Here is a 9,136-nt window from a genome sequence, read left to right on the forward strand (position 1 = left end):
GTGTCAACGTGGTCAAAATTTAAACCAAACAGAACCAAAAGGGCTAAGCCCTCGCTTATCCAGAATACCTCATTGTCCCAGGGTTCTAGATGCCTGAAATCGTACTGGAAACATTAAAAATTCCCTTTTTCCTTCCCCCAACCTAGATGTATGTGCAAACATGATGGCTTAATTAGGTTAAGGGTACATGTGGGCTTGAGATAAGGACTTTCTGCTGCTAAATCCAGGAACTTCTCCTTTACTTTTCTTGTGTCCCTGAGCCCATCTGGGTTCTGAACCGAGGATGGAGAAACAGCCATGTCTCAGTTATCTAGGAGAGGCATCTAAACTGTGGGTCGCCCAGATATTTCCTGTTGTTGCCCACCTCCTGGCTATTTCCCTTTGCAGGGCTTCCAAGGAGGGTCTATATTATCCCTCCTGACCCCCATTCCCAGCCTTAAGTTGTAATTTACTATTATGCAAGCCTTCTCTACTCTGATTGTACAGAAAGGAAAGCTTGGAATAGACGGAAGAGAAACTGAAAGTGACTTCAGGAGACACCATATATGTTTGTTGAATGAATAAAAATATGTGGTCTTGAACACAGAGCTTCAGGAGACACCATATATGTTTGTTGAATGAATAAAAAAATGTGCTATAGAACACAGGGCTGCAGGCTAAGTCATTTAGGGAAGAACACTGTTGAGTTGTTTTGTGGTATTGGATTTTTGTTTGATTTTATGTTCCCCTTAGACATCATTGATAAAAGTGCCTTGCACAAGTCCCTTTCCTTCTGGACCTCAGCTGCTTCATCTGTAAAGTGGGGCTGTCCAATTTAATGATGTCTAAGTCACTTCTCAAACTCATAACTTCATGAGTTAATAAAAAGTGAAAGGTTGGGGGGACCTTGAACACAGCCCCCCTACCCTTCCCTTTATGCCATTCCTGGATCTTGTGCTTTCTGAGGCATCTAGGAGGCCCAGGAGGTAGAGACTGGACCCGGAATCGGGGTCCTGAATTCGAATCCAAACAAGACACTTCATCCAGCTCTGGACCTCATCTGTAAAATAAGGTTTTTTGATAGGTTAAATTAAATAATATTTGTAAAGTGCTTTGCCGCCTTCTAGTACTTCATAAATGCTGGCTAGTCCCGGTGTGGCGGTTGAGTCATTGGTGAATTTGGGTGGGCTTGAGGAAACTGGCAGGAAAAGCAAAAGGAGATGAAAGGTCATGTGTGAAAGGTCAGATATCAAAAGCATCTGGGGCTGCAGGAGGAGAGCAGAAAGTCCAGGAATGATATAATAAGAACAAGAAGCTAGTTTCAGAGATGGTTTCCCACTGTTCGCTCCAAGTTAGCCCTCATTGTGACACTGATAAAGGAGTCTCAGACATAAGGTCTGATCTCATTAGAAGGCAGCTGTTTCCTCCCTCTAGAATTTAACTGAGAACGTCCTTACTTCCCTCGATGCTAGAGATCGAGTTTGGGGCTTAGAAGCAGCTGGCCCCGAGGGCCTAACTCTGGGCCTCACAGTTTGTTATTTGAGTTTTTTACAATGAAAATTTTGCTCTCAATGTCAATGAAATCACAGATCTTTTCATTCTCTCTCAGGTGCTGACTACTTCTTGGTACAAGTCAGGTAACCTTTTCCGGGCCTCAGTTTTCTTCTCTGTAAAATGGAGCTGTTGGTCCTTGAGGTCCTTCCAGTTCTAAAACCAGTCCCACGATTCCATGATCACGGAGATAATCGTCCCCCCCCAGACTTAAAGGGTAAAATCCTGCCACCTAGTGGCCCTCCAGAGACTCAGAGAGAATAATGACTCGGGTCCCTCGGGAGACCTTCCCAGAGGTCCATGGGCCCTTAGAGATGTACCGGGAAACTGTGTGATGGGCCCTGCCCTGGGAGACCCCGCTCGGAGCCAGGAAATCCCCCCGGAAGCAGCCGGAGAGAACGAGACGCCGGATCACTCGGCCAAAGGGTATTTAAAAGACTTGAGGTTTCATCTGTCTTAAAAAAAAAAAAAAAGTTGACTCGAACTACATTCAATCAATTGACCAACGTTGTGAAGAAGACGCGCGTACAAGAGCCTGATTTTGCCTCTGAGACGATGGGGAGACCCCAAGGTATCTGAGGGAGAGGATGCGGTGTCGGGCGGACCGAGGTCTCAGGAAACTTAACCTGGCGGCTGGGAGGGAGGGCGGGGGCGGGAGGCTGGGGCTGGTCAGTGGGAGAAGGGGAGGACTGGGGGGGGGGGGGAGGAAGTCAGCAGGACTGGGGGGAAGGGGAGGGAGGAAGTCAGCAGGACTGGGGGGAAGGGGAGGGAGGAAGTCAGCAGTTCTGGGGGGGAGGGGGAGAATGGGAGGGAGGAAGTCAGCAGGACTGGGGGGGAGGGGGAGAATGGGAGGGAGGAAGTCAGCAGGACTTGCGGGGGGAAGGGGAGGGAGGAAGTCAGCTGTTCTGGGGGGGAAGGGGAGGGAGGAAGTCAGCAGGACTGGGGGGGAAGGGGAGGGAGGAAGTCAGCAGGACTGGGGGGAAGGGGAGGGAGGAAGTCAGCAGTTCTGGGGGGGAAGGGGAGGGAGGAAGTCAGCAGTTCTGGGGGGGAGGGAGGAAGTCAGCAGGACTGGGGGGGAGGGGGAGAAGGGGAGGGAGGAAGTCAGCAGGACTGGGGGGAAGGGGAGGGAGGAAGTCAGCAGTTCTGGGGGGGAAGGGGAGGGAGGCAGTCAGCAGTTCTGGGGGGGAAGGGGAGGGAGGAAGTCAGCAGTTCTGGGGGGGAAGGGGAGGGAGGAAGTCAGCAGGACTGGGGGGGAGGAGGGAAGCGGAGAAGTCTGGAGTGGCTGAAGCTGTGAGGGGGAGGGCAGCGGCCCCGTGTGCACGCCAGGAGTTTGAGATGCCGCCCGAGGGAGACGGAGATGGCGACAGCGCCCCATGTTTGGTGGGAGAAGGGCTGGGGGGGAGCGAGCTGGGGACGGACATCGCTTTGGCCCAGAAGCCCCCGACTGGGAGCCTGCTTGGGGATCCCCTGAAGTCTGAGGGAGAGGCTGGCAGGGAACTGGACTTCGAGGTGGAGGAACGGGACTCGAAGCTCGGTTTCCTGTCCCTTCAAAAGGAAGGAAATTGCGGAATAACCTCAAGTCCTTTCTAGTTTCTCCTCTGCCGCTGACCATCTGGCCGAGAGACCCTGGCCAAGCTCTTTCCCATCTGGGTCTCCTCAGTTTCCGCATCAGTAAAACGGGAATCCCGTGCCTCCGTTCAGCCTTTGTCCCCCTGCGCAGGAAGGCCGGCTCTGGGAGGGGTGGGGGCTTCAGGGACGGCTCAAGGCTCGGTGAGAAAGGGAGTGCCCGAGAACACGTTCCAGAACGGCCACGAGGTGGCGCTGCCGCACTGCCGGGGGGCCCGGGGCTGGCTTGCTGAGACCCCGGCGCCCTCCCCGTCCCTCCATCTCCTCGGCCCGCCCCCCCCTCTGACGGTCCGGCTTCCCAAGTCCCCGAGCCCCGGCGGGGGCTCCCCTCGAGGGGGATAGCGACCAACGCAGCAGGCGGGGGGGGGGGGCGGGTTCAGTTTCTAGTTTGGGGGCAGCCCCTGCAGCCCTGCGAGCTCGGCTCCTGCTGCCAATGAAGGGCCCTCGGCCCCCGCCTCTCAGCCCCGTGTGGGGGCCCCGGGCATCAGGTGGCAGGGCCCCGGGGCGCGGGGAAGCAGAGCCCAGGACGCCCAAGTGGGAGCTTCTCATCCTCTGACCCGGGAGAAGGGCCCCGCTGCCTCCGGCTCGGGCTGTGGTGGGTGAAGGGCTGACAGGCCCCGTGCCCCCCCTCCCCCGCGGGAAGGCTGGATGTCAGGGAGAGGCCCAAGCCTCCGGGGAGACGGCCCGAAACAAGCTCAGCGAGAAGGGACACGGAGGGGGGCCAGAGTCAGTCCCCCGCCCCAGGGTCAGGAGGCCGCCTTCCCTCCCTTCTCCCTTCCTTTTACTTTCTCTTTTCCTCTCCTTTTTCTCCCTCCTTTCCTCCATTTCCTCCTTCCTTTGTTTCTCCTTCCTTTTTCCTTCTCTCCTTCCCTCTTCACCCTTTCTTTCCTCTCCCTTCTTCCTTCTCTCTCCATCTTCTTCCTTTCCTCTTTCCATCTCCCTCTTTTCTTCTATCCTTTCTCCCTCTTTCCTGTCATTTTTCCTTTCCTTTCCTTTCCCTCCCTCCTTTCCTCCTTCCTTTATCATCAACTTTTTTTATTTCCCTTCTTTCTTCCCTTCCTTCTCCCTCTCTCCTTCCTGCCATTTTCCCTTTTTCCTTTCCTCCCCCTTCCTCCTTTCCTCCATTTCCTTCTTCCTTTCCATTTTCCTTCCCTCCTTCTCTCATCTTCATTCTTTTTTTCCTCTCCCTTCTACCTTCCCTACCTCTTCTTCCTTTCCTCTTTTCCATCTCCCTCCTTTCTTCTCTCCCTTCTTCCTCTCTCCTTCCTGCCATCTTTCTTTCTCCCTCTTTCCTTCCTTCCCTTCTCTTTTCTCTCTTCTTCCTTCCCTCCATCTTTCTTTCTTTCCTCTTTCCACCTCTCTCCACCTTCATCTTCTTTCTTCCCTTCCATCCCCCCTCCTGCCCTTCCACTTCCCTCCCTCTCCCCTCCTTCTCTCATTTCTTTCCAGTTCTCTCTTTCTCTGCAGCCTCCTCTCTGTCCCGACCTACATCCAGAACATGTTCTGTGCTGATGTGTTTTTCCAAAGCAGGAGCAGGAAAGAGCAGGGTCTACGGAGATTCCCTCCCAAACAGAGGCTCAGTTAGGCGTGTGTCTGTGTGTGTGCATGTGTGTTCACGTGTTTGTGTGAGAGGGGAGAGGGAAAACAAGGGAGACCTTTGTGGAGAGTCCCCCGCTTTGTCCATCTAAGAAGGACCTTTTGGATCTGGACCGTGGGGGTCGGGGCCGGGGACTGGCTGGGAGCTGGCATGGAGGCCCGAGGAGACTGGGAGAAGTGGCCGTCGAAAGGGCTGTCCCTGGAGCCCCGGGGGGTCTGGTGGGGTGACAGAGGGCCCGACTTAGTCTCCGCCAGGGTTGTATTCCTACATATGTCCATGGGGGTGTGTGTGCAAGCACTTGTAGGTGTGCATGTGTGCACATTTGTGATGTGTGTGTGTGTGTGTGTGTGTGCGTGTGTGCGCGGAGGGCACGGATGCCTTGAGAGCCCCGCTGTGGCCCCTCACAGCCTGTTCTCGGCTCCCTGAGGTCCCGAAGAATGATGTGCTCAGGGAGGTGGGTCCCAGAGGCTGCTCTTTGGTGGAGAGAAGGGGCTGGTTCTGTCATGCTGGAGGGGAGGGGGCCCCAAGCCGAGGAAGCGGGGGAGTGAGCCTGGTGAGCTCAGACAGCTGCCCCCATGCCAGCTCAGAGAAATGGGAGGGAAGTCCCCCCATGCCAGCTCAGAGAAATGGGAAGGAAGTCCCCCCCATGCCAGCTCAGAGAAATGGGAGGGAAGCCCCCATGCCAACTCAGAGAAATGGGAGGGAAGCCCCCTGTTTCTCCCTCCCCATTTTGGGGTGATTCGTATGATGGGAGGGGCTGTTCAGCGAGCAAGTCCGCGTGATAAATGCCTCCATGGAACCTTTTGAAGCCGCCTGCTTAGCATGGATGTGCTCGAGTCCAGATGGGACTTTACTGGCTGGGGAGGCAGCTCGGAACCTCGGGCTGCGATTTCCTGTCCCGGGATAACGCCCTGTCGTCAGGGGCCGGCGTGGGGGGCTATCACATTGTTGATTCATATTGAGTGATGGTCCACTAAGACCCCCAGATAGTCTTCAGAACAGCTTGAACCCCAAGTTTTCCTGGCTCTGGGGCCAGCTCTGATCCACGGGGCTCCATTGCTTTTCTTCCTCACACATAAAATGGGGATAACAAACCTAATTGTGAAGAAAAACTTTGGAAACCGTGGGACACCATAGAAATGAGAAATTGAAGAAGGAAGAGGGAGGGAAAGGGAGGCACAGGGCAAGGTGGGGTGCAGAGGGGCTGCTATTATTCTACTTGCTTTCTTGAATGGAAATTTAATGTTCCATATTTGCATCCTCCCTGGAGTTCTGCTGGGCGCATGGCTGTGCTTTTTTTCCCCAATCTTTCTTTTTCTATTTTGTTTTTTTCCTTGTTTGCATTTAATTTTTGATAGATTTTTAAAAGAAATTATTATGATTATTTCTTAGAGGAATGACATGAAATGGCATCAAAATCCTAGTGAGCCAGGCTTCTTGGGGACGTGGAAACTATTTTGCCATTGGAAGCACACATGCATGCAACTCTTGGAGCAGAAGTTCCCTTTAGCTACAAATGGCCCAAGGACACTGAGGCTCTCATGGCTCATCCTCTCTCCTTAGACGTTTGAGGAGCTTCGATCGCCCGGGGGTGGCCACCAGATCCCCTCACAAGCACACCGATTCACAAAGGTTATGTCTTGAACAGTTTTATATCCAAGTTAAGGGAAATGGGTAGAAATAAACCACATACACGAGTCAACAGAAAGCAGTGACGTCCCTCAGGGCTTGTCCACACAGGGGCTCCGGGGTAGGTGAAGGTCCACTGTGAGGGGAGGAAGCGCCCAGAGCTCTTGGGCAGCCGCCCTGTGCCCTGGGGGGTGGGTGCGGGCTCTCCAAGCTTGGGGGAGCTGACCCTTTCCTAACCCTCCCTCTGACTTGTAGTCATTAAAGGGGTCCAGTGAAAGGGTTTGGGGGCCCCCAAAGAGCCTGAGCTCGAGATGCTGAACAGGCAACGGGAGAACAGAGATCCGGACTCAGCCACGGGCGGGGAGAACCAGGTGACCGGCTCTGCGCGGCCCTCGGAGTCTTGCTTCGATCAGGATTGACTTTTGCTGATTGATTATTGCTGAAGTAAAACTTCGGCATAAGTTGCACGGTCAGAGCTGGGAAGCAAAAGACAGTTTCTCCTAATAAAGTGGCTGCCGGCGGGACGCAAAGCCGTTCCCAAGCCCGAGGATCCGAGCACTTCCCATGGCCGAGAAGGCGGTGGAGCTGACTCCCCACAGGGTGGGAACAGACTCGGGGTGTGAGCCGCCTCCCGCACGAGCTCGCGGGCGAGGAACCGCGATGCCGCTATTCCGCGGGAGCCCGGAGTGCGACAGAGAGGGAGCCCGGCGCTCCTTCTAGCAGCCCAGTGCGTCTGAGAGGGGCGAGGTGATGGGGGACCCGATGGATTACCCTTGGAGGACCCTGTGCCTGAGTAGGAGCTTCCTCGTTTGTAAAATGCTGCAGGGAAAATAGATTGTCGGATGCACTTTTGTCCTCCACCCCCATTACTATATGCAGAAGGAGACTGCGGTCCAGGGCAGTGACTGGCCTGTGGCTCCCTGGATTCTAATGGTGTTGCTGAGCTTGGGATCCTTCTCCTCTATGCTATACTCTTTGCACTGCCCCTAAACATCTTCCCACAGCTGCAGCCATCCTCTCAGACTGTGGCTCAGCCATTCTATCAGACTGTGATTCAGCCATCCAATAAGACTGTGATTCAGCCATTCTTTCAGATTGTGATTCAGCCATTCTATCAGACTATGGTTCAGCCATCCTCTCAGACCGTGGCTCAGCCATCCAGATTGATTCAGCCATTCTATCAGACTGTGATTCAGCCATTCTTTCAGATTGTGATTCAGCCATTCTATCAGACTGTGATTCAGCCATCCAATAAGACTGTGATTCAGCCATTCTTTCAGATTGTGATTCAGCCATTCTATCAGACTGTGGTTCAGCCATTCTATCAGACTGTGGCTCAGCCATCCTCTCAGACTGTGGTTCAGCCATTCTATCAGATTGTGGCTCAGCCATCCAATCAGACTGTGATTCAGCCCTTCTATCAGACTGTGATTCAGCCCTTCTATCAGACTGTGATTCAGCCATTCTTTCAGATTGTGATTCAGCCATTCTATCAGACTATGGTTCAGCCATCCTCTCAGACCGTGGCTCAGCCATCCAGATTGATTCAGCCATTCTATCAGACTGTGATTCAGCCATTCTTTCAGATTGTGATTCAGCCATTCTATCAGATTGTGGCTCAGCCATCCAATCAGACTGTGATTCAGTCATTCTTTCAGATTGTGATTCAGCCATTCTATCAGACTGTGGTTCAGCCATTCTATCAGACTGTGGCTCAGCCATCCTCTCAGACTGTGGTTCAGCCATTCTATCAGATTGTGGCTCAGCCATCCAATCAGACTGTGATTCAGCCCTTCTATCAGACTGTGATTCAGCCTTTCTATCAGACTGTGATTCAGCCATTCTTTCAGACTGTGATTCAGCCATTCTATCAGATTATGGTTCAGCCATCCTCTCAGACCGTGGCTCAGCCATCCAATCAGACTGATTCAGCCATTCTATCAGACTGTGATTCAGCCATTCTTTCAGATTGTGATTCAGCCATTCTATCAGACTGTGATTCAGCCATCCAATAAGACTGTGATTCAGCCATTCTTTCAGATTGTGATTCAGCCATTCTATCAGACTATGGTTCAGCCATTCTATCAGATTGTGGCTCAGCCATCCAATCAGACTGATTCAGCCATTCTATCAGACTGTGATTCAGCCATTCTATCAGACTGTGATTCAGCCATTCTATCAGACTGTGATTCAGCCATTCTTTCAGATTGTGATTCAGCCATTCTTTCAGATTGTGCTTCAGCCATTCTATCAGACTGTGATTCAGCCATTCTTTCAGATTGTGATTCAGCCATTCTTTCAGATTGTGCTTCAGCCATTCTATCAGATTATGGTTCAGCCATCCTCTCAGACTGTGGCTCAGCCATCCTCTCAGACTGTGGTTCAGCCATTCTATCAGACTGTGGCTCAGCCATCCTCTCAGACTGTGGTTCAGCCATTCTATCAGACTATGGTTCAGCCATCCTCTCAGACCGTGGCTCAGCCATCCAATCAGACTGATTCAGCCATTCTATCAGACTGTGATTCAGCCATTCTTTCAGATTGTGATTCAGCCATTCTATCAGACTGTGATTCAGCCATTCTTTCAGATTGTGATTCAGCCATTCTTTCAGATTGTGCTTCAGCCATTCTATCAGATTATGGTTCAGCCATCCTCTCAGACTGTGGCTCAGCCATCCTCTCAGACTGTGATTCAGCCATTCTATCAGACTGTGGTTCAGCCATTCTTTCAGACTGTGATTCAGTCATTCTTTC

Source organism: Antechinus flavipes, chromosome 3, assembly GCF_016432865.1.
Source record: "Antechinus flavipes isolate AdamAnt ecotype Samford, QLD, Australia chromosome 3, AdamAnt_v2, whole genome shotgun sequence".
Taxonomy (NCBI): domain Eukaryota; kingdom Metazoa; phylum Chordata; class Mammalia; order Dasyuromorphia; family Dasyuridae; genus Antechinus; species Antechinus flavipes.